The following is a 9,765-nucleotide window of genomic DNA, read 5'->3' as shown; positions in this document are numbered from 1 at the left end:
TCTATTGATTTGTTCTCTTCTTGTCTAATTTGGTTAATTTGGATACTCTTTTCCTGTCAGTTAACTTGGATAAGTATTTTCCATTCTGCTTGATTTTCTCAAAGAACTAATTTTATTTCATTGATTCTTTGTTTTACTTGTTACTATTTTATTCATTTCAGCCCTAGGTTTCATTATTTCTTGCCTTCTCCTCCTTTAGGGTGTGGCTTCTTCCTTTTGTTCTTGAGCAGTGATTCTCAATCTTCCTAAAGCTTGTGACTCTCTAGTACAGTTACTAATTCTGTGATGATCCCCAGTCATAAAATTATTTTGTTGCTACTTCAGAACTGGAATTTGACTACTCTTATCAATTGTATTGTAAACACCTGATGTGCAAGCCCTATGAAAGAGTCTTTTGACAAACTGAAGTGGTTGCAAGTCACAAATTGGGAACCACTGCCCTAGAGCTTTCAGATGTGCTGTTAACTTATAAGAATGAAGGCTTTTTCATAATCCTTGTTATTGGTCAGGCATCTTCCTATTTTCCTCCTCTCCCCACTCCCCTTGCCTTTATCTACATTAACATTTCTGCCTCTAGCAATTTCTTTTCTGTACTTTGACATCATTTGTATTCAACTGTCTATCTTCCCTTAAGGCCAACTTTCCCCTGACCAAACACTGATGATCCTGTTCTAGCTTCCTGGAATTACAGGCAACCTTTCCTCCAACTTAAATGCATCTCTCTAAGAATTCAAAGCTAATGTTTGCACGTGAAAAAAAGCAGGCAGCATTTGTCCCTTGGTAACCTCTCTCTCTCTCTCTCTCTCTCTCTCTCTATATATATATATATATATATATATATATATATATATATATATATATGTAAAATATTTTTCAATTCTGTTATTTTATCTATATATTTCATAACTGGATCTTTGTAACAGTCAAGTAAAAGTTACTGTGTATGTATACCAGAATTTCATTGGTTAGCAGTTGATGGGCATGTGAGTCAAATCCATATCCTGGCTATTGTGAGGACGACAGCCATGTAGATGGTCCTATACATGTATTTAGCCGTCTGGTTTATGCACAAGGAGAATATGGCTGGATCGTGTGGTACTTCCATTGTCAGGCTTGAAGAAACCTCCATACACCTTTAATAAAGGCAAAGAAACTTAATAACTTAGCTTTAAAAAATTCTGTTTTTATTTTCTTTTTTGATTTATTGGTATAGACTTTTCTTATTAAAATCTTTCTTAATTCTCCTTTAGTGTGTGTGTGTGTGTGTGTGTGTGTGTGATTCTATTATTTGTCCTAACAAATTCTTATATTTCCCTCTTAATTTATTGATTTATTTTTCACAAGTATATTTAATTTCTATGTACTTACAGAGTTGCCACATTTTTCTTGTTATTGATTTCAACTCTTGGTGCCTTGTTCTAAGAGAAAATTATAGAAATTTGTCACATATATTTTGTCATAATTTGTTGCCTGCCTTTGGGGATGTCCTGCAATTCTCTTCATGTGCTGCTGAGACTTGAATTAAAAGGTTATTGAATAGAATTTTCCCTTCCCTGAATGTTCCTGCTTATATAATCTTGAGGCGAGGCCTTGAATCTTGTAACTTTCTGAGATTCTTGAGCCTTGTTTATTTCATTTGGACATTTCTACTCTCTTTTAGAGAAAAGGTTCCAAATCAGAGGAAGTAGGAATGCGAAAGTCAAAAGACTATCTAGATACTAGTTTAATGGTGTATTCAGACACTTGTTCCGTGGGTACAGAACCCTGCCCAGTGCAGAGTCCCAAAAAGAAGGCCTTCATTGACTTGTATACATGTCTTAAATGGTATCTTCATGTTGTGTTACAATCAGTTGCTGATTGGCCCTGGGTGACTTCCTTGTTCTGGTCCTTAGAGGCTATAATTAGCTGAGACCAAGTTTATCCCAGTGAACTATGTCATCACTTGGTCAACTACAATGAAAGAAGGTCTCAGTCCATATCTTGTTGAGTTGTACAGGATGCTCAACTTCCTGGTTCAGTTCTTGAGATATACTCCCAAGTCCTGTGTGTCATTTGCTATATCTTGCCTTATCATTCCCCAATGGGGTCGTTAATTCATCATAATTTCTCACTTTAGATTAATATGGAGTTTCATTCTCTTGGATGGATTTATAACTGGTACAGAGCACAGAATAGTTAATAGGGGGAATGATGAATGTCTTGGTCAAGGGCAGTTAAGATGTAGACTTATTAAATGGTGATATTATTGACTGACTTAATAAAATGAGGCAGGATCAAGTAGGTGAAAGAAATTAACTTTAGGTAGAATCTGAGCATTATGAAAAACTAGAGATTTCAAAATTAATTTTACATTGGGCAATAAGGTCATATCTTAGTCAGCATTCTCTATTCCTTCACGAACATCATGGCCAAGAAGCAAGTTGGGAAGGAAAGGGTTTATTCAGCTTAATTCCACATTGCTCTTTCATTACCAAAGGAAGTCAGAACTGGAACTAAAGCAGGTCAGGAAGCAGAAGCTGATGCAGAAGCCATGGAGGGGTGTTTCTTACTGGCTTGCTTGCTTACTTCCCCTGGTTTTCTCAGCTTGTTTTCTTATAGAATCCAAGACCACCAGCCCAGGGACAGTACCACTCACAATGGACTGGGTACTCCCACCTTGATCACTATATGAGAAAATGTCTTACAGCTGGATCTCATTAAGGCATTTCCACAACTGAAGCCCCTTTTTATGTGATAACTCCAACTTGTGCCAAGTTGACACACAAAACTGGCCAGCACAATTGACCCCTTGTCAACTTGACACACAAATACATCACTATTAAGGCTCGACCCTTACTTTCTTTTTCATCCCCAAGGTCTAAATAGCTTTAAGAGTCACACAGTCTTTACATATTAAAACTTCAATCCATTTAAAATATCCAATATCTTTTAAAATTCAAAGTCTTTTTAAAATTCAAAGTCTTAGCTCTCTGCTCCTCCCTGTTCCAGAGACAGCCTCATCTTCTCATGCAGTGCCAGCCTCGTCTCATAGACAAGATGGTGAAGGTCAGTGTGAACAGATTTGGCCATATTGGGGGCCTGGTTACCAGGGCTGCCTTCTCTTCTGACAAAGTGCAGATTGTTGCCATCAGTGACCCCTTCATTGACCTCAACTACATGGTCTAAATGTCCCAGTATGACTCCACCTATGGCAAGTTCAACGGCACAGTCAAGGCTGAGAATGGAAAACTTATCATCAACGGGAAGCCCATCACCCTCTTCCAGGAGCAAGATCCCGCTAACATCAAATGGGGTGACGCTGGTGCTGAGTATGTCGTGGAGTCTACTGGTGTATTCACCATCATGGAGAAGGCTGGGGCTCACCTGAAGGGTGGGGCCAAAAGGGTCATCATCTCTGCCCCTTCCGCTGATGCCCCCATGTTTGTGATGGGTGTGAACCACGAGAAATATAACAACTCCCTCAAAATTGTCAGCAATGCATCCTGAACTACCAACTGCTTAGCCCCCCTGGCCAAGGTCATCCATGACAACTTTGGCATCGTGGAAGGGCTCATAACCACAGTCCATGCCATCACTGCCACTCAGAAGACTGTGGATGGCCCCTCTGGAAAGCTGTGGCATGATGGCCGTGGGGCAGCCCAGAACATCATCCCTGCATCCACTGGTGCTGCCAAGGCTGTGGGCAAAGTCATCCCAGAGCTGAACAGGAAGCTCACTAGAATGGTCTTCCATGTTCTACCCCCAGTGTATGCTTTGTGGATCTGACATTCCACCTGGAGAAACCTGCCAAGTTTGATGACATCAAGAAGGTGGTGAAGCAGGCATCTGAGGGCCCACTAAAGGGCATCCTGGGCTACACTGAGGACCAGGTTGTCTCCTGCACCTTCAACAGCAACTCCCACTCTTCCACCTTTGATGCTGGGGCTGGCATTGCTCTCGATGACAACTTTGTAAAGCCCATTTCCTGGTATGACAATGAATACGGCTACAGCAACAGGGTGGTGGACCTCATGGCCTACATGGCCTCCAAGGAGTAAGAAACCCGGACCACCCAGCCCAGCAAGGATACTGAGAGCAAGAGAGAGCAGTTGCTGAGGAGTCCCCATCCCAACTCAGCCCCCAACACTGAGCATCTCCCTCACAATTCCATCCCAGACCCCATAATAACAGGAGGGGCCTAGGGAGCCCACCCTTCTCTCTTGAATACCATCAATAAATTTCGCTGCACCCTCAAAAAAACAAATAAATAAATAAATAATTCAAAGTCTCTTTACTGTGTACTCCACTAAATACTTTCTTATTTCAAGAGGGAAAACTATCAGGCTACAGTCACAATCAAAAGCGAAATAAAACTAACTGTTCAACATCTGGGATCCACTCATGATCTTCTAGGCTCCTCTGAGGGCTTGGATCACCTCTCCAGCTCTGCCCTATGTAGAACACACCTTGTCTTCTAAACTCCAGATGCCTGTTTTCCACTGATGCTGCTGGCCTTGGTGGTAATTTCATGGTACTAGCATCTCCAAACCATTGCACCTAGGCTTCACCAATAGCCTCTCACAGGCTCTCTTCGTGGTGCCAGGCCTCAACTCCTTTGCATGACTCCTTCAATTCTGGGCTATCAACTGCAATTGAGCGTGCACCTTCACCAATGACCTTCCATGGCGTCTCACTGTGACCAGCCTCATCTGCTCTTCATGACCCCTTCAAGCCTTCAAAACCAGTACAACCTGGGTGACTCTAGACACTACCAAGTCCAGCCACAGCACAAGATACAACCTTGGCTTTCTCTGGAACACAGCCTCTTTGTGCTCTCAGAAAATGCTACCCAGAATATTCACATCAATGATGCTGGTCTCTTCTTAATCACCACTAACTCCTTAGTTCTAGCTGACCAGGATCAATAGTCCCATTAACTCAAAGGTTCACTTTAGTAGTTCTGGTATCTTATTAATAACAGCTGATTCTTCAGCTCCAGCTAGCCAAAACCACAGAATCCTCACAATCAAAACAACATGGCACTGATAAGAGCCTTCCCTCTGAAATTTCAAAAGCCAGGCCTCCATCTTCTGCACTGTTCACAACATTATCTTCCAAGTTCCTACAGAAGCTCTTAACAACGAAATGGCTCTTCTAGCTCAAAGTTCCAAATTCCTTCCACAGTACTCCCCAAAATATGGTCAAGTTGTCATAGGAATAACCACTCCTGGTACCAGTTTGTCTTAGTCAGGGCTCTCTATTCCTGCACAAACATCATGATCAAGAAGCAAGTTGGGGAGGAAAGGGTTTATTCGGCTTACTTCCACTTGCTATTTCAACACCAAAGGAATTCAGGACTGGAACTCAAGCAGGTCAGGAAGCAGAAGGTTATGGAGGGATGTTTCTTACTGGCTTGCTTGCTTGCTTGCTTCCCCTGGCTTGCTCAGCTTGCTTTCCTACAAAATCCAAGACCACCAGCCCAGCGACAGCACCACCCACAATGTGCTGGGTCCTCTTCACCTTGATCACTAATTGAGAAAATGCCTTACAACTAGTTCTCATTAAGTCATTTCCACAACTGAGGCCCCTTTTTATGTGATAACTCTAACTTGTGTCAAGTTGACACACAAAACTAGCCAATACAGGTCATATATCTAAAATTGCATGAAAAGGGGGCAAAGATAAAGTAGGGATTTAAGAATCATTTCCCTCTGGAGCCAATTTGTAATTATATGGTGGAAACCATAAAGACAGATCAGTTGAAAAACTGTAGTGCAGTTATAGATGTCTAATTTCAGATTACCAGAACTGTGGTAAAAACCCAGACATGGTTTCATACTTGTAATCCGAGGACCAAGTGAGTGAAGATATTGGGGCTTGCTGACTGATCATCCCACCCATAATGGTGACCTCAGTGAGAGACCCTGCTTCAAGATGCCATCTTTAATTGACTTCTGGCCTCCAAATGAATGTGTGCACACATGTCATGTGAACTTGCACAAAACAAGCACAGACACATAACCTCCCCCTAAATGGGAAGAGTGTGGGACTGTTTACTCCAATAAAGTTTAGTGATTAAGAAAATCATGAGCTCAAATTAAAATGTACAGAACACTAATATTTAATAATTCTCATGAATATTTTAGGAATGCCTGCCAGACAAGACTTGGTTTTTCTAAAACAGTGAGTGATCAAGAACAGAGTTTCATTAACATGAAGCATAAGAATACTAATTAAAATTGACACTTCAATTCTATTAAGAAAAATTTTCATTTCTTTTTCAATAATGAGAACTGAGCTATCATAAATTGGGAAAAATATGAGGTGAAATGGTAGAGACATCTAGGCTATTTTGACCTCTGTGGAGCTGAAATAGAGAGAACAATATAAACAATATTTTATGAGGCATGATACCCAACATAATGAAAGACCTAATTGTTCAGCATTTAATTCTTCAAGATTATTTAAGTTTTCCAGTATGATTAGCCATAAAAAATAAATGAAAGATAAAAGAGATGTGGTAACAATGCAGCCCAGTCTTTGGCAAATAAATGATGTAGCATGAAGAACACATCAAGGACCAGCTTCCCAGGAATGTCAGTGCTGTGGCTTAGGGATGAATTGTCCCCACATGTTCATGGCTTTGAGCTGCTGGGTCCCAGCTGGTGCTACTATTTGAGAAGGTTATGGAATCGTTAGCAAGTGGAGCCTTACTGGAGAAGTTACATCACTGGAGGAAGGCTTTGAATGTTTACAGCTTGACTGGACTTCTATTCTCTTTCTGCTACCTAAAGGCCAATGTAAGATGATCAGTCAAATTTCTTCTCATGCAATTATGTCCTACTTGACTGTTACAACGGCTGTCCAACCATGGACAATTTTATTCCTCTGAACTGCAAGCCAAACAAACTTTATCTCTTAAGTTGTTTTATCCAGATATTTGTTAGAGAATCCAAAAAACAATGGAAAGAATTTTGGACAGGCAATATTGATTCTTTGCGACTAAGGTGTGGAACATGATTTTGGTTGTAGAAAGTTTATGACAGCAGCAGAAGGAATTGAGAACACTCAACTGTTCATTGAAGAGTGGCTGTCTGAGAGTGACAAAATGTGGGGAGTGCAAAGGCACCTTAGAGGGATTAGATGTCTAATATACTAAGGAATTAAGGTCAATACCATGGCACTCATTGTTAAATAAATTGTGTCTAATCAGCCATCAGTGGTGTTGATATATTTGTTTCTGTTTGGACTTTTGTATGTAATGAGAATTTATTTATCGTATACAATACTAAAATACTGTTATTCTTGTCAAATATTTTTCATAAATTATAACTCTACAATTTCCTTGTTAGCCATATTTGAGAGATCTGTCATACTGAAAGAATAACTTCAGACAGAATTCTACACAGTGCTCTAAGTCTAGTTGCATGTCTTTGGTTAAATTCATGCTTCAAAGCAGCTCATGATATGTCTCTGTAGGTAAAGGCTCTCACAGTGTGCTCCTGAACACCTGAATTCTGTTCCTGGAAGCCTTGTAAAGTTGGCAGGAAATGACTGGATCCAAAAGTAATTCTCTGACATATACACATGTTCATGTTCTCTCTCCCTCCCTCCCCCCTCTCTCTCCCTCTCTCTCCCTCTCTCTCCCTCTCTCCTCTATCTTATCTCCTCTTTTCTCTCTTTCTCTTCTCTTTCTCTTCTTTCTCTCTCTCTTTCTCTTCTCTCCTCTCCTCTTTCTTTTCTCTCTTCTCTCTTCCTATCTATCTATCTATCTATCTATCTATCTATCTATCTATCTATCATCTCCATCTTCTCTATCTTCCTTCCTCTCTTCTCTCTCTCTCTCTCTCTCTCTCTGTCTCTCTTACACACACACACACACACACACACACACACACACACACACACACACACACACACACCACATCACACGCTACACAAAAGAAAGAAACATCATATAACGATAGATAAAGCCACATGTTGACCCAGGAATCCAGACTCCATATTTTTCAATCATTTCATTTCAAGCTATGAAATACTAGTTTCTTTGGATATTGCCATATATAAAAGTATTGGCTTTCACTTCTCCACCGTGAAACAGGATCTTGTGTCCCAGTCTGACCTTGAACTCATGTTATTTTTACTTGGCGTGTGTGGGTAAAAAGGAAAAGTAAAGCTTAATTACTGAAAAACTTGAGAAGAGCTTGATATAAGGTTAAAACCTGCTATCAATTACACCCAGAAATTTCCAATAAGGATATTGTTAGGGCAACAGTCACAGCACTTTGTCGCACAGTGCCCCCTGCTGTCCCAAGGGTCACTTTTCTGTTTGGAGGGCAGAGTGAGGAAGAGGCATCCATCAACCTCAATGCTATCAACAGGTGTTCACTGCTGAAGCCGAGGGCCTTGACTTTCTTCTATGGCCCAGCCCTCCAGGCCTCCGCTCTAAAAGTCTGGGGTGGGAAGAAGGAGAACCTGAAGGCAGACCAGGAGCAGTACATCAAACAAGCCCTAGCCAAAAACCTGGCTTGTCAAGGAAAGTATACCCCAAGTGGCGAGCCTGGAGCTGCAGTCAATGAATCTCTCTTCGTCTCTAACCATGCCTACTAACCGGAGCTGATCTTTAGCTGCTCCATCAACACTCCAGGACCATGCCTATCCACTTGCTATTGAAGAGGAGCCTTCAGGCTCTTTCCCATCACCCTTCCTACCCTCATGTGTGTAGCATTGTCTGTGAATGCTAAATCTGCCATCCCTTCCAGCCCACTGCCAATCAAGAACTATTCAAGGGGGGAAAAGCTGCTACAAAGTAATCAGAATAATTATTAATAAAGTATCATATCTCTGTGAAAAATTATCACCAACCATCTTAGAAACATTGTAAACATTTTAAATTAATTTCCTGTAAGTTTTATTTTAAAAAAACTATTTAATAAAAAGCAACTGGAATTTTATACTGATTTTATAATAAAATATATGTGGGTGTATGTGTGTGCGCGTGTGCTTGTGTTTGTGTGTGTGTGTGTGTGTGTGTGTGTGTGTGTGTGTGTGTGTGCGAGTGCACATGCAAGGGCATTTTTATGCCCATGCACTTCTCTACAGACCTCAGAAGAAGACATCTGATCTCCTACTACTGGAATTATAGTAATAAGCATCTCATGATGCTCCTATGATCTGACCTCAGTAGCTATAAAAAAAATACCTAGGGCTCTTAACAACTAAGCCATTTCTCCAGCCCCTCACTGATTGTAAATGATGAATTTATAGGACCACCTACTGATGAAATAGTAAATATAAAAGAAAATGACTGAGATAGAATCTCACTCTATATCCATGGTTGGCATGGATCTTGTTGTAAATACCAGATCAGGCTTCGATGTGCACCCTGCCCCAGCGAACCTGAAAATTAAAAATTAAAACACAGGTCTTCTATACATTTTGATTGTTTTAAAGAAATAGTTCAAGCTTGTTGAAATCACTTTAGTTTTTTAATAGGATCACTTTATTCTAATTAACTCACATAATGTCTAAAGACATTATGAAGCTGGTTTAAGGAAGCTGCTCAAATATTTGCCCCATCCTGAGCTCTGTGGAGCTTAGTGAAGTGCTACAGAAATGGCCATTTAGAAGCTTCACACACAGTTTTGCATTCATATAATTTGCATGTTATTTACTCCTCTACTTTTGTGTATTCTGTTATTTCCATATGTAGGAAGTTGAACTCACTTATCACTGTGTTGAAATCACTTCGGAAGCTCCTCTTTCCAGACAAATTCTCCTCAATTG

General features: G+C 40.5%; 2 pseudogenes; both read left to right on the top strand.

Annotated features, from left to right (window-relative positions):
- Window positions 1-3,036: 3,036 nt before the first annotated feature.
- On the top strand, window positions 3,037-4,040 carry LOC108352641 (glyceraldehyde-3-phosphate dehydrogenase pseudogene; annotated as a pseudogene).
- Window positions 4,041-7,529: 3,489 nt separating this feature from the next.
- LOC148001583 (fructose-bisphosphate aldolase A pseudogene) lies at window positions 7,530-8,589 on the top strand (annotated as a pseudogene).
- Window positions 8,590-9,765: the final 1,176 nt, after the last annotated feature.

The sequence above is a fragment of the Rattus norvegicus genome, chromosome 13 (assembly GCF_021556685.1).
Source record: "Rattus norvegicus strain SHRSP/BbbUtx chromosome 13, alternate assembly SHRSP_T2T, whole genome shotgun sequence".
Classification (NCBI taxonomy): Eukaryota; Metazoa; Chordata; class Mammalia; order Rodentia; family Muridae; genus Rattus; species Rattus norvegicus.
Note: the sequence above shows the minus strand (reverse complement) of the source record. Positions and strands in the feature narration are given on the sequence as shown.